Source organism: Haliaeetus albicilla, chromosome 5, assembly GCF_947461875.1.
Source record: "Haliaeetus albicilla chromosome 5, bHalAlb1.1, whole genome shotgun sequence".
In the NCBI taxonomy this organism is placed as follows: domain Eukaryota; kingdom Metazoa; phylum Chordata; class Aves; order Accipitriformes; family Accipitridae; genus Haliaeetus; species Haliaeetus albicilla.
The window spans coordinates 28428410-28444364 of record NC_091487.1 but is presented as its reverse complement, the minus strand read 5'-3'; positions in this window follow the sequence as shown (position 1 = coordinate 28444364).

Below are 15955 nucleotides of genomic sequence, written 5' to 3'. Positions count from 1 at the left end.
TTCCTATTAACTTAACTATGCTTCATTCTTCGAACTTGTATATCAGATACCTGATTACTACTTTACTTATTAAAAAAATAACTTTTACTGTCAACAATTCTGATTTTTCATCATTTTAAGAAAAGGACCTGCATTTGTTCCGCAGAGCAAAGTGATAACAAAGGGATGGGTTGTAATCGGGTACAAGCATACGGAGCATTCAGAAAAGGAATGGCATTTCTTGACTTGGTAAATATTGATTCTGACTATCAGCAGAGAGAATTTTTTAAGGGAACAATAGCTGGGCAAAAGCCCAGATTTTCTCTCAGTAGCACATACAGGTAGTAAAACAGTTTTTCAAAAGGGGGGCTAGGATCTTCGTTGCAAGAAACATAGACTACCAGTCTGGATTAAGAATTGGGACAAGATTTAACATTGAGAGCAACCTGACAGCCCTGAGTTACACAGTTTTGCTCTTGAATTACATCATTCTTGCACTTGGTATTTTTTCTTTTCTTTTTTTCTTATTTTTTCTTTTTTTTCTCCTTTTTTCTTTTTTCTTTTTACTTTTTTTCCTTTTTTCTTTTTTTCCTTTTTTATACTTAAAGTATGCATTGCCTTCACATGCACAAAAACAACTTTGGATGTGACTTATTAGTATCATTAGAAACTATCCTGAGAAAAATTTCATTGTGAGTTTTGCCAGTTTCTAGACATTCAGAAAGAGGCAGCATGTGTCTTTAAAAGTTTTTATACTAATTTAAATTAACTCAAAAGCAACAGCTTTATGCAAGTGTAAACCAAATTAATGCAGTGATGAAACAGACCCCACATCTCGAACCTTTCTGAGATCTAAATAGCAAACCACAGAGTCTCAAATACAAGGAAGATGCAGTCTGGTGTAAACTGGCTGGTTTGTTAACTTTGCAGGATTAATGTATCTTCACAAGAAAAGTTTTCTTAAGAAGTGGAGGATAAACAATTCTTTCAGATTGCAGTTTCTACTTAAAAGCCATGACAAGAAAAATGTTTTTTTCTCCTTGAAGGTTTGTGTAGCATCAGCATTCCTTTGCATAGAAGAAATACTCCCTAATAATAAGATATAAAGGAGAGTACAAAAAACCCAGTTTCACCCCAGGATGAAAACCTAAGATTCATCATGAATCAATTGTAAAAGTTATTCTTCTAGCCCTTGTGTTCATAAACAAATGCACTGGCCCAGATGTTTTTTATCTGTATTGTTTAAAACCCCTATCTAGTCCTGTCTGTGCCAGCTGGGATCAACCAGTTTTGTACATTTGGATGCCACTTCTAATTCCAACCTGGTGCTCTCAGTCCATCCAGTATAGAAATGTTAATGCAGCATTTCTTGATCAAATGATTGAAGAAATCCTGCCAGATCCAAGCTAGGCTGCAAATTTGTCCTTCCCTTCCCCCTGCAACCTCCCATTCCTGCAACACACAGGATATTACCCCTAATTTTGCTTTCCTCTGCCCAAGCAGTATTCCCAGGAGTGTGGAAGAAACTGTCCCATGGGCTAGATATGCTCACCAGGTTGCCATCCTTGAAACAAAAGATATTTTCTAAGATCTTCATTTTGCTCGAGCAAGCATAGCAATGACCGAACAAGGACTTAATTGTCAGTAACGGGGGATTTAATGCTGGGTAGGAAGCATGATATCAGCTAAAACTATGCTTGTCCAATAGTAATGTTAGAAGTCCTTCATATCTCCTTGCAAGTTCAAAAGGGTATTTGACTCATAAAGAACTTTTTCTTTCTTTAACAAGCTGTAAATTCAGAATTAAACTCGGAATTAAATTCTTAGTTATTTAGAATTACACCTTTTGTGCAGTATGTGTGAGGGTTGCAAGGAAGAAATGGCCCATGCTGCACCTCAGGACACTGTTTGTGCAGCTTTACTCCTGCTCTGGAACAACTCTACTAAAGCCAACGCACAGGAGAATGATTTGTGACCCAGCACCTCCAAAGGAGTTTCAAGTTCTCCCTTTTACGGGCTCTTGTTTTTCTGTTCAGAGCACAAGCCTGCTGCACACCTGAATCTGACTCCTTGCCACCACCACGTAAGGCATCTCTCAGAGCACCAGTGGGGCTGGGTGGGCTCTTACCATCCCTTGCACACTTTCTGTACAAAGGCCCAAACCTTCTGGCTGTATTATATCCACCGGTAACATCCAGCTCCTTCTCGGAGTGCTGCTGGTGTGGTGCCTGGGCAGGGGGCTGCACCTGGCCAGGCCCCTCTTGCTCGGAGCAGGGAGCAGAGCTCAGCCTGTGCCGCGGTACACGGCAGAGGGTAGGTGCAGCTGCAGTCTGGGCCAATTGTTCTCTTGCTGGATGATGGTGAGGGAAGGGATTCTTCTTGCCTCACCGTGGCAAATGTTCTGCCTTCACACTGAATACGTGTCCCGAATATTTCTGTGTTCTCAAGATAACTTCAGAGATAAGGGGTTATTTAACTCTGCCAAATCGTGGCATTTGTTCTACAGGATGTATAACTGCCAAATATTTATGCGATTAACATCTGAATTCAAGCATACTTTAGTAGTACAAAGATGTGATTAGTCTCACCAGAATATGATTTTTTTAATGGACGTGGCTCCCACTTTCCAGCAAAGATTTAATAGCTGAGTCCTGCAGGGAAGTCTCCATTTACTGGACTTTTATAGCTTAAAAATATCCTAGGGTACATTTCCTAGCATGCAGCGTGGCACAACACAGAATTTAAATGAAATTCCATGGTCAACATGAATGAACAATGTGCATAGTGTCAATCACTAACCTCGTCCTTTCCTACTTCTAGCCAAAATCATATGAATGACTGGTACTGACAATGGGCATGGTTCCAGTGCTTGGGAGCAGCATTTTTACTCTTCAGCCTGAAGATCTGGAACAGGGGGCTAAGAGGCTCCGAGCACACTTTGGGGTAGCTCCTCAGCCTTCTCCACTCCTCTGGAGATCTTCTGGCATCTCCAGCGTGCAGGGGACAGGCATGGAGGCAGACTGGCTCCCACAGCTGGCTTTGAGCCTCCTCCATCCCAACACACACGGGGAGACAGGAGCAGTGGCAATGGCACAGGCCCTTCCCTTTCACCCCGCCACGTGCATCTGCGGCGCCTGCCGAGGTCCGGGCGGCTCTGACCCCTACCAGGTGTCCCAAGCGACCTGGTACACAAGCTCTGGTAAAAGCTCCTAGGCTGCAGGAGCCAGCCATTGGGACTTCCCATGAACTTCTCCCAGCTTGGTTTTTAACCAAAGGTACTTTTTCCCCCTTTGCACCATTGCCCTCAAGGTCAGAAAGTGGCTCCTGAGCCCCCTACCAGAGGGCAGAGGGCAATCTGCATGTCAGTGCATTTGCAAATGGAGAACCGTAAATAAAACAGCAGAAGCATCTCAAATTCCAAACCCCACCACCTGCCGTGATTTCTTCGCACAGTTAACTATGAAAAACCCCAAGTCTGTTGTTATTATGGGAAGAAAACCCAAACAAACCGGAACATAGGTAACATGTTTCACCCGTAATGATGATGAGGACAGTCGGTGGTCAGCCGGATTGCCTTCTGTGTGCAACCGAGGGCTCAGACTATGAATCTGGTATAAGTAGCTGGGTGTGCAATAACTGCAGAATCAGCATCTTGTTTTGAAAGGACTCCTGCAAATCCTGCAGGAACATTTCAGTACTAGATGGTGTTGCTATGGGCACCAGAAGGAAGCTTAATATAAGAGAAACTGTCTTAGGAATTCATGGGGGATGGGTGTAAACAGAATACATATACAGGAACCGGAATGTCCCTGGCACTAAAAACCATATGGCATTTGGGGGTTTTTAATGTTCCGCTAATAACATTTTAGCGTAGGTCTTTCCAGACGGAAAACATAAGCTGGTACCTTTTTTCAAGCTGCCTAAAGTGAAGGATAGGTAAATAGGTAATCGAGTTCTGTAAGGTATATCTGCATCCCATGTAGCAGAAGCATAATGAAATCTGGATGCTCCAGATAGATATAATTTCTCTGTAAAAAACAGATGTTAAAAACAGGAATGGAATATGAGGGAAAGACAAGAACTGCAGTTCCCTCTAGTATTCAGGAAAAAGAATCCCACTCTGCCTTTGAGTACAGTTCGAACTTTAGGCAAAAATCACATTGGCAAGGGACAACTGGATGATTTAATTCATGGCTAGATTTCTCCCATTCTGGCCGTCTCTCTGCCACTGTAGACTACCTAAGTGGCTGGAAAGAAAGAAAAAGTAACCAGTGCAGAATAACTGCAAGTATGTCTCAAGACAGACAAAGAGAATGCAAAATTAAATTCTTGATGTGAAAAGGATGGGACAATGAGCCCCTGTCCCCAAGATACCTTCAGAGAGGATTCCATTTCAGCGCTTTCTTTCTTGCTTTCTTGCATTATTTTTCATTGATGCGTCCCAAAGAAAGCCTGAAAGCCTTTTATTATTTCTTATTTTCTTTTTCCTTTTAGTATGTGGTATAAGTTCTTTCTTTTTATATATTATTTTCCTGCCAATGTTAAAGCAGTTCCCATTTTTCTAGTTTGTTTCTGACACCTAGCTGTGATCAACAATGCTTCCCACTGAATCACTTCTTTCATCTATTCAGCTTCTGTTATTTCCCTTATCTCCTCTCCCCCCTTCACCAGCTTACCTCTCATTAACCCTCAGGGTTCCAAACATATTGTATGTCTCCCAAAGATACATATTTTTATTCAGACATAAGTCATTTTTGCTCGCTAGCCTCAGTTTCCATAATTCCCTAATAGAATAGCTGTGTGTAGTACATACTCTTTATGGCACAGTGAACAATAAATCCAGACATTAATTTATACTTGTGCATTGTACGCTGTTCCACTTCACCTTTTTCCCCCTCTGAACTGATACTCAGATAAAAACTCATTCTTCTGTAACGTAGGAAATATAGTTCAATCCACATGTAAAAATCTGCTTGGCTAGCAATTTTGTTTGACCAACAAAACGAGTATTTTCTAAGGGTCACTTTAAGTCATCACAATATATTTAAAATCACATTTTAACTTTTAAAAGTAGTGGTAGTGATACATTAAGCTACGTTTCTGCTAGTATAAAATATATGGGGTGTTTCTAGGAAATAAGCTCTCTCTTATGTATACCAATATATATGGCTTGTTTTCAGATGTACAACTGCCTTTACTTCTCTGAGGATGAACAATATGCAAAACCCAAGAGATTTAACTCCTGAGATTTAGCTATAAGTTTTGCAATTGAAACTAGTGAAAGCAGCTGGAAATACATCCAGCTATTCACTTGGACTTCTCTTTCTGCTATCCCTCCAATTAACTGTGTAACTCAGCTCCAATCCTGAAGTCCTTTCCCAGCTAAAATTCATATAAAGTTTTCAGAAGTGTATGTTGTGTAGCACAAGATGAGAGTGTAAGTTCAGATGCACACAGAGAAGGCTCATTGCTCATTCTGGTAAATAACACACCTGTGTCAATAAGCTTACACAGGCATCTATATTTAAAGTAATATATGGGAGATTATGTAAATACTTTCAGAATTCATTGTGGGTGTAAAAAGAAAACATATTTTGGAAAACACGTTTTTTCCTTGCTACTTCAAGCTTTATTAACATTGGCTCTAAATAAAGGTTATTTAATACTCATGGAAAGATGTACTTTGTTAATACATTAATGAGCACGTTTATTGGAATCAGGTGGAAGTTTTTATCTATTATATTAAAGACACTAAACTGTGTGAATGGATTCATCTGTCTCAACTTAAAAACTAACAGTTGGATGATTTGATTTTTATAAAACACAAATGATTTTTTCTTCTTTAATTTGGGCAACATTTCTCTTGATTTTATTATGTAAATAATCATTATCACTTGAATGTATAAAGTATCTTTTACCAAAAAAAAAAAAATCAGAAAAATGAATACATCTTTCATATTTTTAAATGAAATGTTTATACTGGTTTATGGTAAGTTTTCTCAAAATCCAGTAAGATTCTAACACATTTCAATGCAGTCTTTTGAGCAAAAGCAAATTACACCCAAGAACATTCTTATAGACATCAAAAATAATTGGCATCACTAAAAATTTCAAATTCTTGCCAGAAGCAAAATAAATATTTGAGTTACATTTGGTGCAAGTAGTCCTTGCTAATATAATCCTCAGAGATACTCAGCCCTGTGTAACTTAATCTCTCCTTCATCTTATATTTATTACTTCAAAAGGTTAGATTTCTATTACAGAGGAACTTATTGGTTCATCAAAGGTTTAATTGAGCTCCTTTGAAAGTATCATGATTGTCCCTATAAAATCATGCATCCGCAGTAAGTGCATTTATAGAGAACTTACAGCTTTAAATTTCACTTAGAAAAAAAGCCTTATACTTTCCTGCAGGTTCTGAATGCAGATTTACTATAAAATAAGTGAATAATAATACCAGGTTATTTTGGAAAGTGTTCTTTCATGCAGTCTCTGCATTTAGCACAATCCCAAAATGGCAGCCCAACAGGTGGTCCTTTCACAGCCGTCAGCCCAAACAATCGGAACAAAAAGGACACCAAGAATCGAATGTTCTTCAGGATTTAAAAAGCTGTTCACTTCCCTTTGTTCATTTTCAGATTTAGCCATGTTCATTATTGTTAAGCCACAAATGCAGGACATTCTTTTTTGACATTTTGCCATAAATAGACACTGACTGAGGCTGACTAGCCAGCTAGCTGCTTTGTCACATGCAAGCGGAAACTACTTCTTCACAAAGCGAATGCATTCCTGGTGCCTCAATGGCCCTGGCAAGCACCGGTTGTGACATGCTGCAAATCTGGCAAAGTCTAGGTTAACAAAAGTATGGGTGACAAAGGCTGAAGTTTCTCTTCCTATATTTTCCTCCACAGTAAGTATTTAATTCTGGCCTAATGAATTTGCCTGGAAGACTGGGTGTCACGTTGACAGGCTCTTGAATGTCTGAAAATATACTTCTGCATTGTGGGCTCTCTTTGGAGGGAACCGTTAGTTAACCGGTAATGATGGACTTCAGGGGCGAAATCTAAGACGAAATACTTGTTTCTCGGTATTTTAAAAGTTGTGAAAGTTCCTTGTTACAGTGATCTCAGTCTCAACATACGTAACAAAAGATGGGCCCAGTCCTATGAGTCTTTAATGATGCAAGGAGCCTTTACAGCCGCCTTCACTGCGCTGCGAGGAATTACTCACACAAGTAACGGGCGCAGAGGCACAGAACAAGATTTGTCCCCTCGTGTGTATGAATAAATGTGTAAAACACATGCTTTGTACAAAAGGCAGAGCTATAATGGTACCTAACTGTTCAAATATAGTAAGTGAATTTATCTTCACAATTTTTAATTTACCAAGTCAAATCCTCTTCTGCTACTGTGCATTTTAAATGTAGTGCACATAATTTGAAATCAGTAATGAAAAAACTCGGTGTTGAATAGGTTATTGAATGAAGCCGATGTTCAGTGGTGTTTGCCATCTGGATGTTTGTCTTGTGGTTTACCTGAGCCCATTGTATGTGGAGGAAGCAGTTTATATATGAATGAAAGGGCGAAAGCCAAGACCTGCTGTTGAGACCGTGAAGATACTTGGGCAAATTACTTCACTGCGGGTCTGCCCTTCCAGGCTCCTGAACCCACTGGGGTGTTTTCCCTGCAAACCTTCACAGAGGGCTGTGAGTCCTCACGGTGTTCCTCCAAAGGAGGAGGCTCCTGCCCTTTTTTTGTAGTAGCAAAAGTAAAATTGTTCAACTTTTTAATCTAGGAGTCTAAAATCCATAACTCTCATAGATTTCAGGGGAAATCAGTTAGTCAAATGCTTAGGCAACCACCACCCAAAATGGTTATTGGGTGCTAAATGATGAATATGTGTGTAAAAGGACTTTGGCTTATTTCAACCACAAAGTACACACAGGCCAGAAAAGTTAGCTTGTAAAAAAGAGTTCAATGACACAAAAGTGGGACTTGATGCTCTTTCTAATCTTATCCTTATTCTTAGATTTATTCTAGCCTTCCTGTCATTCCAAGATTCCCTAACAACTGTTTTAAATCAAGATATCTTTCATAAAGAAAAGTACTTATACAGAACATCTGCATACATTTTTGCAAACCCAAGTCCAAGTTTCAAGTTAAAACTCTGGGAAAAAAAAAAATTTCTGTTTGTGTGGCAGGGCTGATGCAAGGGAAGAAAAGTAGAAGTCACAGGACACAGAGAAACTTCACTAGAATAAATCAAACAGCACTGAAAGTCAATTAACGTGGAGGTAGAAGCAGGGAAGCATCCAGCTTTACCTCTCTCCAGACAGCAATAAGTCTCTTGCAAATTTAGCTGTCAGAAATGATTGCTTTGTTTTCGACAAGTGGCATTACTTCCTCTTATACTGGAATTAAAATTGATTGAAATTGATTCATGGCTTTTCAATATTTCCCGTGCCCCTTCATTCCTTTCAATTTGAAAACATTATTTCAGTGAAATAAACACAGATAGAAACAGCATATATATGTTTTGGGGGGTTGTTTTGGTTTTTTTCTCTGAGACATCTAAGTATTAAAATGAGAGAATGGTATAACTACTGGTTTTTGACTGGGTAGTAATTCATTTTCTGTTAAAGAAATGCTTTCAGAAACGATGTCTTCCTAAGGGAACAAGGTTTTAAAAATTCTTTTTACTGATTCTTCTGGCAAAAAAAAAAGGGAATAAAATAACTATAAATTCTTAAGCAGCCACACAGAAAGGTTCAAATCGGAAGAAAAGTTTTGCTATGCTGCTTGGAAGGGTTTCCCACGTGAAGTCTTGCTCTTGCTTTCGGACCCCCCAGGAGGAAGGGCAGCGAGCGGGCGGTGATGCCAAGAGGTGGGGCTGGCCCGGGAGCGGGGCCGAGGGGGACCAGGAACCCGCGCCAGGCAGGGACCCGCGGGGGAAAGCAGAGCCTGGCAAAAGCGCGCTTACGGTTCAAGGAGCTCGTGACGACATTTCGTGGTGAAACCGCCTGCAGCGTAGCTCTGCCTGAACTTCTTTGGCTTTAGCAGCTGTAAAACTGAGTTTGTTTGGATTCAGCTGCAGGACCAGTTTACCTAAAGTCTTGCAGCAGGGGAATACACCGTAATTCAGGCATCTTTGCTCTGTAGCATTGTTAAAAAAAGATCCTATTAGAAAGTCTGCTTATTCTTGTCCCAGATACAAGATGTGATAGCACCATTTTAAGTGCAGGACCCAAACACATTTCTTGATATATCATGACAGCAACCTTGTAAGCCAGTCTTTATGATCCCCATTTAAGTACAGGGAACTGAGGGATAAAGCATAGAAAGATCAAATGGTTCGCACAGAGCTTCACCAGTAACTTGTGGATGTGGCAGGCACTGGCCCAGTCCCTGCTAAATCTTAACAGAGAACTGTAACCATGAGAATATCCTTTCTCTCAGAACACAGAAGTTTGTATTCAGTCTAATTGAATTCTTTGGTTTTCAGTGTTTCTACCACTTGTATTTCAGACCTTTGCTGACTTCTGGTCAACTGCAGAACCCCACATGAAGCCAGGGTGCCTTGCTTTAAAACAGAGACCTGCATGTCTGTCCTGGTTTCAGCTGGGATGTAGTTAACTGTCTTCCTAGTAGCTGGTACAGTGCTATGTTTTGAGTTCAGTATGTGAAGAATGTTGATAACACTGATGTTTTCAGTTGTTGCTCAGTAGTGTTTAGACTAGAGTCAAGGATTTTTCAGCTTCTCATGCCCAGCCAGGGCACCTGACCCAAACTGGCCAACAGTGTATTCCATACCATGGGACGTCCCATCTAGTTTAGGAACTGGGAAGGGGGGGGGCAGGGATTCGCCGCTCGGGGACTGGCTGGGTGTCGGTCAGCGGGTGGTGAGCAATTGCCCTGCGCATCATTTGTACATTCCAATCCTTTTATTACTACTGTTGTCATTTCATTAGTGTTATCATTATCATTATTAGTTTCTTCTTTTCTGTTCTATTAAGCCATTCTTATCTCAACCCAGGAGTTTTACTTCTTTTCCTGATTTTCTCCCCCATCCCACTGGGTGGGGGGGGGAGTGAGGGAGCGGCTGCGTGGTGCTTAGCTGCTGGCTGGGGTTAAACCACGACAGTCCTTTTTGGCACCCAACATGGGGCACGAAGGGTTGAGATAACGACAAACCTGACCAGAGCTTGTTAAAACAAATTTGTTCTAAGCATTCATTATGTTGATTTATGTATTCTTAGAGTTGTTGCTCTGGTTTTTAAGGCTCTGTTATGTATCACCTCGCTTGCTGTATGTAGTTCCTCTTCTACTGCTTATCATCCATGGGAGGTGGATTAAGGTTTTCGCTTTGATGTATGGTATAACTCTGGTTTATGCTATGATAAAGTCATCGGCTGTGGGATTAATTCGGTATTTGCACTTAGCATTGTCACCTTTATACTGCGGGAGCCATCTGTGGGAAACTATTAATAATTATACCATGTACCTTTCCTCCATGGAAAACCAGTCTGTGGGTTGGGTACCTTTCTTCCCCTCTCCTTTCTCCTTAAGTCCAATTACAATGGTGTTTGGGAATTTTGAAAAATTTGAATACTCCTGGAATGTTGGGACTAGCACAGTCCTAGCCCTACTGCTAGGAATTAGCATACTTCTGAATGTGGTTCAGCTCTCGTTTAAGGTTAAACAGCTATTTAAGAAGATCACCCAGAGATGTGCCCCAAGGCTGGATAATTATGAGTGGCAGGGTGTGTGGGGTAGTATGGGCAAGTACCTGGAAAAGTGGGCACCTCCAATGTTTTGGAAATTCACCCCTGAGCAAGTGCAGGATCCAGAAGAACTAGTAAAATATTTGGAAAAGGTATGCTGTCACCCTGGCAGCTCCAGAGAGATACAAATCACTGCAACGTGCTGGGGCCTGGCCCATACCTATCGAGCCCTGTTCGACACCACTCAGTACCCTCAAGGGGAAGAGAAAGTCTCTGGACCTAACAACAAAATGATGAGCACCGCGGCCACCCAAACCTTGGCAACGGGTGCTGTGGCCCCTCCAGCCCCGGCAAGGAGCATTGCAGGCACCCAGACCTTGGCGACAGGCACCGTGACCCCTCCAGCCCCAGCGACGAGAACTCGGGCTACCCAAACCTCAACAACAGGCACTGCAGCCCCTCCAGCCCTGGCAATGAGCACAGCAGCTACCCAAACCTTGGCAACGGGCACTGCGGTCCCTCCAGCCCCAGCGACGAGCACTGCTGCTACCCAAACCTCGGCGACAGACACTGCGGTTATCCAAAACCCAGTGAGCGATACTGCAACTGAACCAGCGGACCAACCTGCACCAGCATCAGTTGCCCCCGTACAGAAAAAGAAATATACAAAAAAATCAGTTCGCTTAGCGAAGGATGAAGATGAACCAGGGTCATCACGGGAACCGGAGGAAGAGGCAGAACCAGAGGTAATAACCCGGTCCCTATCCTTGAGTGAGCTGCGGGATTTGTGAAAAGACTTTGGCCGCCGTATAGGTGAGCATATTATCACCTGGCTCCTCTGATGCTGGGACAATGGGGCTAATAGCTTGGAATCAGAAGGTAGGGAAGCCAAGCAGCTGGGATCGCTTGCCAGGGAAGGTGGCATTGACAAGGCAATTGGAAGAGGGACACAAGCCATCAGCCTCTGGAGGCGACTCCTGTCAAGTGTGAAGGAAAGGTACCCCTTTAAGGAAGATGTTATATGTCAATCAAGCAAGTGGACCACCATGGAAAAAGGTATCCAATATCTGAGGGAATTAGCTGTGCTAGAGACGATTCATCATGACCCGGACAACCCACAATTACCCAAAGATCCAGACGAAGTCCAATGCACACGACCCATGTGGCAGAAGTTTGTACGGAGCGCACCATCATCCTATGCCAACACATTGGCAATAATGGCCTGGAAGGATGAAGAGGCTCCAACAGTGGAGGAAGTGGCTCGCCAACTCCGTCAATACGAAGAAAATCTCTCCTCCTCCCTACAAGCCTGCATTGCGGCTGTGGAGAAGCTGTCCGAGGATTTCCAGCAATTCAAAGAGGATATGTCCTACTCCACACGTGTAAGGACCAATGTCTCAGCTATTAGGAGTGAGCGTTCCTCTGCCCGAGAGAATATAGAAGGTACACACCGCGAGGTGCCCTGTGGTTTTACCTATGTGATCAGGGAGAAGACATGAGGAAATGGGAAGGAAAACCTACCTCGGTCCTAAATGCACGGGTACGTGAACTGCGAGGAAAAACCACCACAAAAGGGGATTCTACCAGGAAAAATGCCGCTCCAGTTTCCAAACAGAGTAGAAGGGCTGATTTTATTTCCGATCCTCTTGAAGGGACTTCTGAGCCAATTTTACGAGAAGTGAATACTGAATACTCTGACCAGAATTAGAGGGGCCCTGCCTCCAGCCAGGTGGAGGAAAGGGATAACCGGGTCTATTGGACTGTGTGGATTCGATGGCCTGGCACGTCAGACCCACAGGAGTATAAGGCTCTAGTAGACACCGGCGCACAGTGCACTCTAATGCCATCAAGTTATAAAGGGACAGAATCCATTTGTATTTCTGGTGTGACAGGGGGATCCCAAGAGTTAACTGTATTGGAAGCTGAAGTAAGCCTAACTGGAAATGAATGGCAGAAACACCCCATTGTGACTGGTCCAGAGGCTCCGTGTATCCTTGGCATAGACTGTCTCAGGAGGGGGTATTTTAAGGACCCAAAGGGGTATTGATGGGCTTTTGGTATAGCTGCCTTGGAGACGGAGGGCACTGAACAGCTGTCTACCCTGCCTGGTCTCTCTCAAGACCCTTCGATTGTGGGGTTGCTCAAGGTTGAAGAACAACAAGTGCCAATTGCTACCACGACGGTGCACCGGCGGCAATATCGCACCAACCGAGACTCTCTGATTCCCATCCACAAGTTGATTCGCTAACTGGAGAGCCAAGGAGTGATCAGCAAAACTCGCTCACCCTTTAATAGTCCCATATGGCCAGTGCGGAAGTCTAATGGGGAGTGGAGACTAACAGTTGACTATCGCGGCCTGAATGAATTTACGCCACCGTTGAGTGCTGCCATTCCAGATATGCTAGAACTTCAATACGAACTAGAGTCAAAGGCAGCCAAGTAGTATGCCACAATTGACATTGCTAATGCGTTTTTCTCAATCCCTCTGGCAGCAGACTGTCGTCCACAATTTGCCTTTACTTGGAGGGGTATCCAGTACACTTGGAATCGATTGCCCCAGGGGTGGAAACACAGCCCCACCATTTGCCATGGACTAATCCAGACTGCACTGGAAAAAGGTGAAGCTCCGGAACACCTGCAATACATTGATGACATCATCGTATGGGGCAACACGGCAGAAGAAGTCTTTGAGAAAGGGAAGAAAATAATCCAAATCCTTCTGAAAGCTGGTTTTGCCATAAAAGAAAGTAAGGTCAAGGGACCTGCACAGGAGATCCAGTTTTTGGGAATAAAATGGCAAGATGGACGTCGTCAGATCCCAATGGATGTGATTAATAAAATAGCAGCTATGTCTCCCCTGACTAATAAAAAGGACACACAGGCCTTCCTAGGTGTCGTGGGGTTTTGGAGAATGCATATTCCAAATTACAGTTTGATTGTAAGCCCTCTCTATCAAGTGACCCGGAAGAAGAATGATTTTAAATGGGGCCCTGAACAACAACAAGCCTTTGAACAAATTAAGCGGGAGATTGCTCATGCCGTAGCCCTTGGACCAGTCCGGACAGGACAAGATGTTAAAAATGTGCTCTACACTGCAGCTGGGGAGAATGGCCCTACCTGGAGCCTCTGGCAGAAAGCACCTGGGGAGACCCGAGGCCGACCCCTGGGGTTTTGGAGTCGAGGATATCGAGGATCCGAGGCTCGCTGTACTCCAACTGAAAAAGAGATATTGGCAGCGTATGAAGGAGTTCGAGCTGCCTCAGAAGTGGTTGGTACTGAGACACAGCTCCTCTTAGCACCCCGACTGCCAGTGCTGGGCTGGATGTTCAAAGGGAGGGTCTCCTCTACACATCACGCGACTGACGCCACGTGGAGTAAGTGGATCGCACTGATCACACAACGGGCTCGTGTAGGAAACCCCAGTCACCCAGGAATTTTAGAAGTGATCACGGACTGGCCAGAAGGCAAAGATTTTGGAATGTCGCCAGAGGAGGAGGTGGCACGTGCTGAAGAAGCCCCGCTGTATAATAAACTGCCAGAGAATGAGAGGCAATATGCCCTGTTCACTGACGGATCCTGTCGCATTGTGGGAAAGCATCGAAGGTGGAAAGCTGCTGTATGGAGTCCTACACGACAAGTTGCAGAAACTGCTGAAGGAGAGGGTGAATCGAGTCAGTTTGCAGAGGTGAAAGCCATTCAGCTAGCATTAGATATTGCTGAAAGAGAAAAGTGGCCAGTGCTCTATCTCTATACTGACTCATGGATGGTGGCAAATGCCCTGTAGGGGTGGTTACAGCAATGGAAGCAGAGCAACTGGCAGCGCAGAGGTAAACCCATTTGGGCTGCCGCACTGTGGCAAGATATTGCGTCCCGGCTAGAGAATCTGGTTGTAAAAGTAGGTCATGTAGATGCTCACGTACCCAAGGGTCGGGCCACTGAAGAACATCGAAACAATGAACAGGTGGATCAGGCTGCCAAGATTGAAGTGGCTCAGGTGGACCTGGACTGGCAACATAAGGGTGAGCTATTTATGGCTCGATGGGCCCATGATACTTCAGGCCATCAGGGAAGAGATGCAACATATAGATGGGCTCAAGATCGAGGGGTGGACCTGACCAAGGACACTATCGCGCAGGTTATCCATGAATGTGAAACGTGCTGCAATTAAACAAGCCAAGCGGTTAAAGCCCCTGTGGTATGGAGGGCGATGGCTGAAATATAAATTTGGGGAAGCCTGGGAGATTGACTATATCACACTCCCACAAACTCGCCAAGGCAAGCGCTATGTGCTTACAATGGTGGAAGCAACCACCGGATGGCTGGAAACATATTCTGTACCCCATGCCACTGCCTGGAACACTATCCTGGGCCTTGAGAAGCAGGTCTTGTGGCGACATGGCACCCCAGAAAGAATTGAGTCAGACAACGGGACTCATTTCCGAAACAACCTCATAGACACCTGGGCCAAAGAGCACGGCATTGAGTGGGTGTATCATATCCCCTATCATGCACCAGCCTCTGGGAAAATTGAGCGATACAATGGACTGTTAAAGACTACGTTGAGAGCAATGGGGGGTGGAACTTTCAAACATTGGGATACACATTTAGCAAAAGCCACCTGGTTAGTCAACACCAGAGGATCTGCCAATCGGAGTGGCCCTGCCCAATCAGAATTTTTACATACTGTAGAAGGGGATAAAGTCCCTGTAGTGCACATGAAAAACATGTTAGGGAAAACAGTCTGGGTTACTCCTGCCTCAGGCAAAGGTAAACCCATTTGTGGGATTGCTTTTGCTCAAGGGCCTGGGTGCACTTGGTGCGTGATGCGAAAAGATGGAGAAGTCCGATGTGTGCCTCAAGGGGATTTGATTTTAGGTGAAAATAGCCAGAATTAAACTGTATGATATTAGTTGCTATATAACCCTGCTACTGTATGTTATCATTACTATAATTGTTATATGCTATATCCATAGTACTATAGTAAGAATCACTTGGATCAAGCAAGGAAGAACTGTGATAAAACTCAGCAAAGCGCAGTAGAGGTGGAACCAGAACTGACTCCAGCATGCAACAATCCAACGGTGCACACCATCCTCCTGCTGCGTCAAATGTCATCTGCTCGTCACACCGCACTGAAGCCCAATTCTGCTCTACCGACTGAGAGGACTTTGCACCATCCCTCCTGCCCAGACAGACTGGTATGACAGATGGAGCCCAGAGTCAGAAACTAAATGAACTCAACAAACATTTTATGAA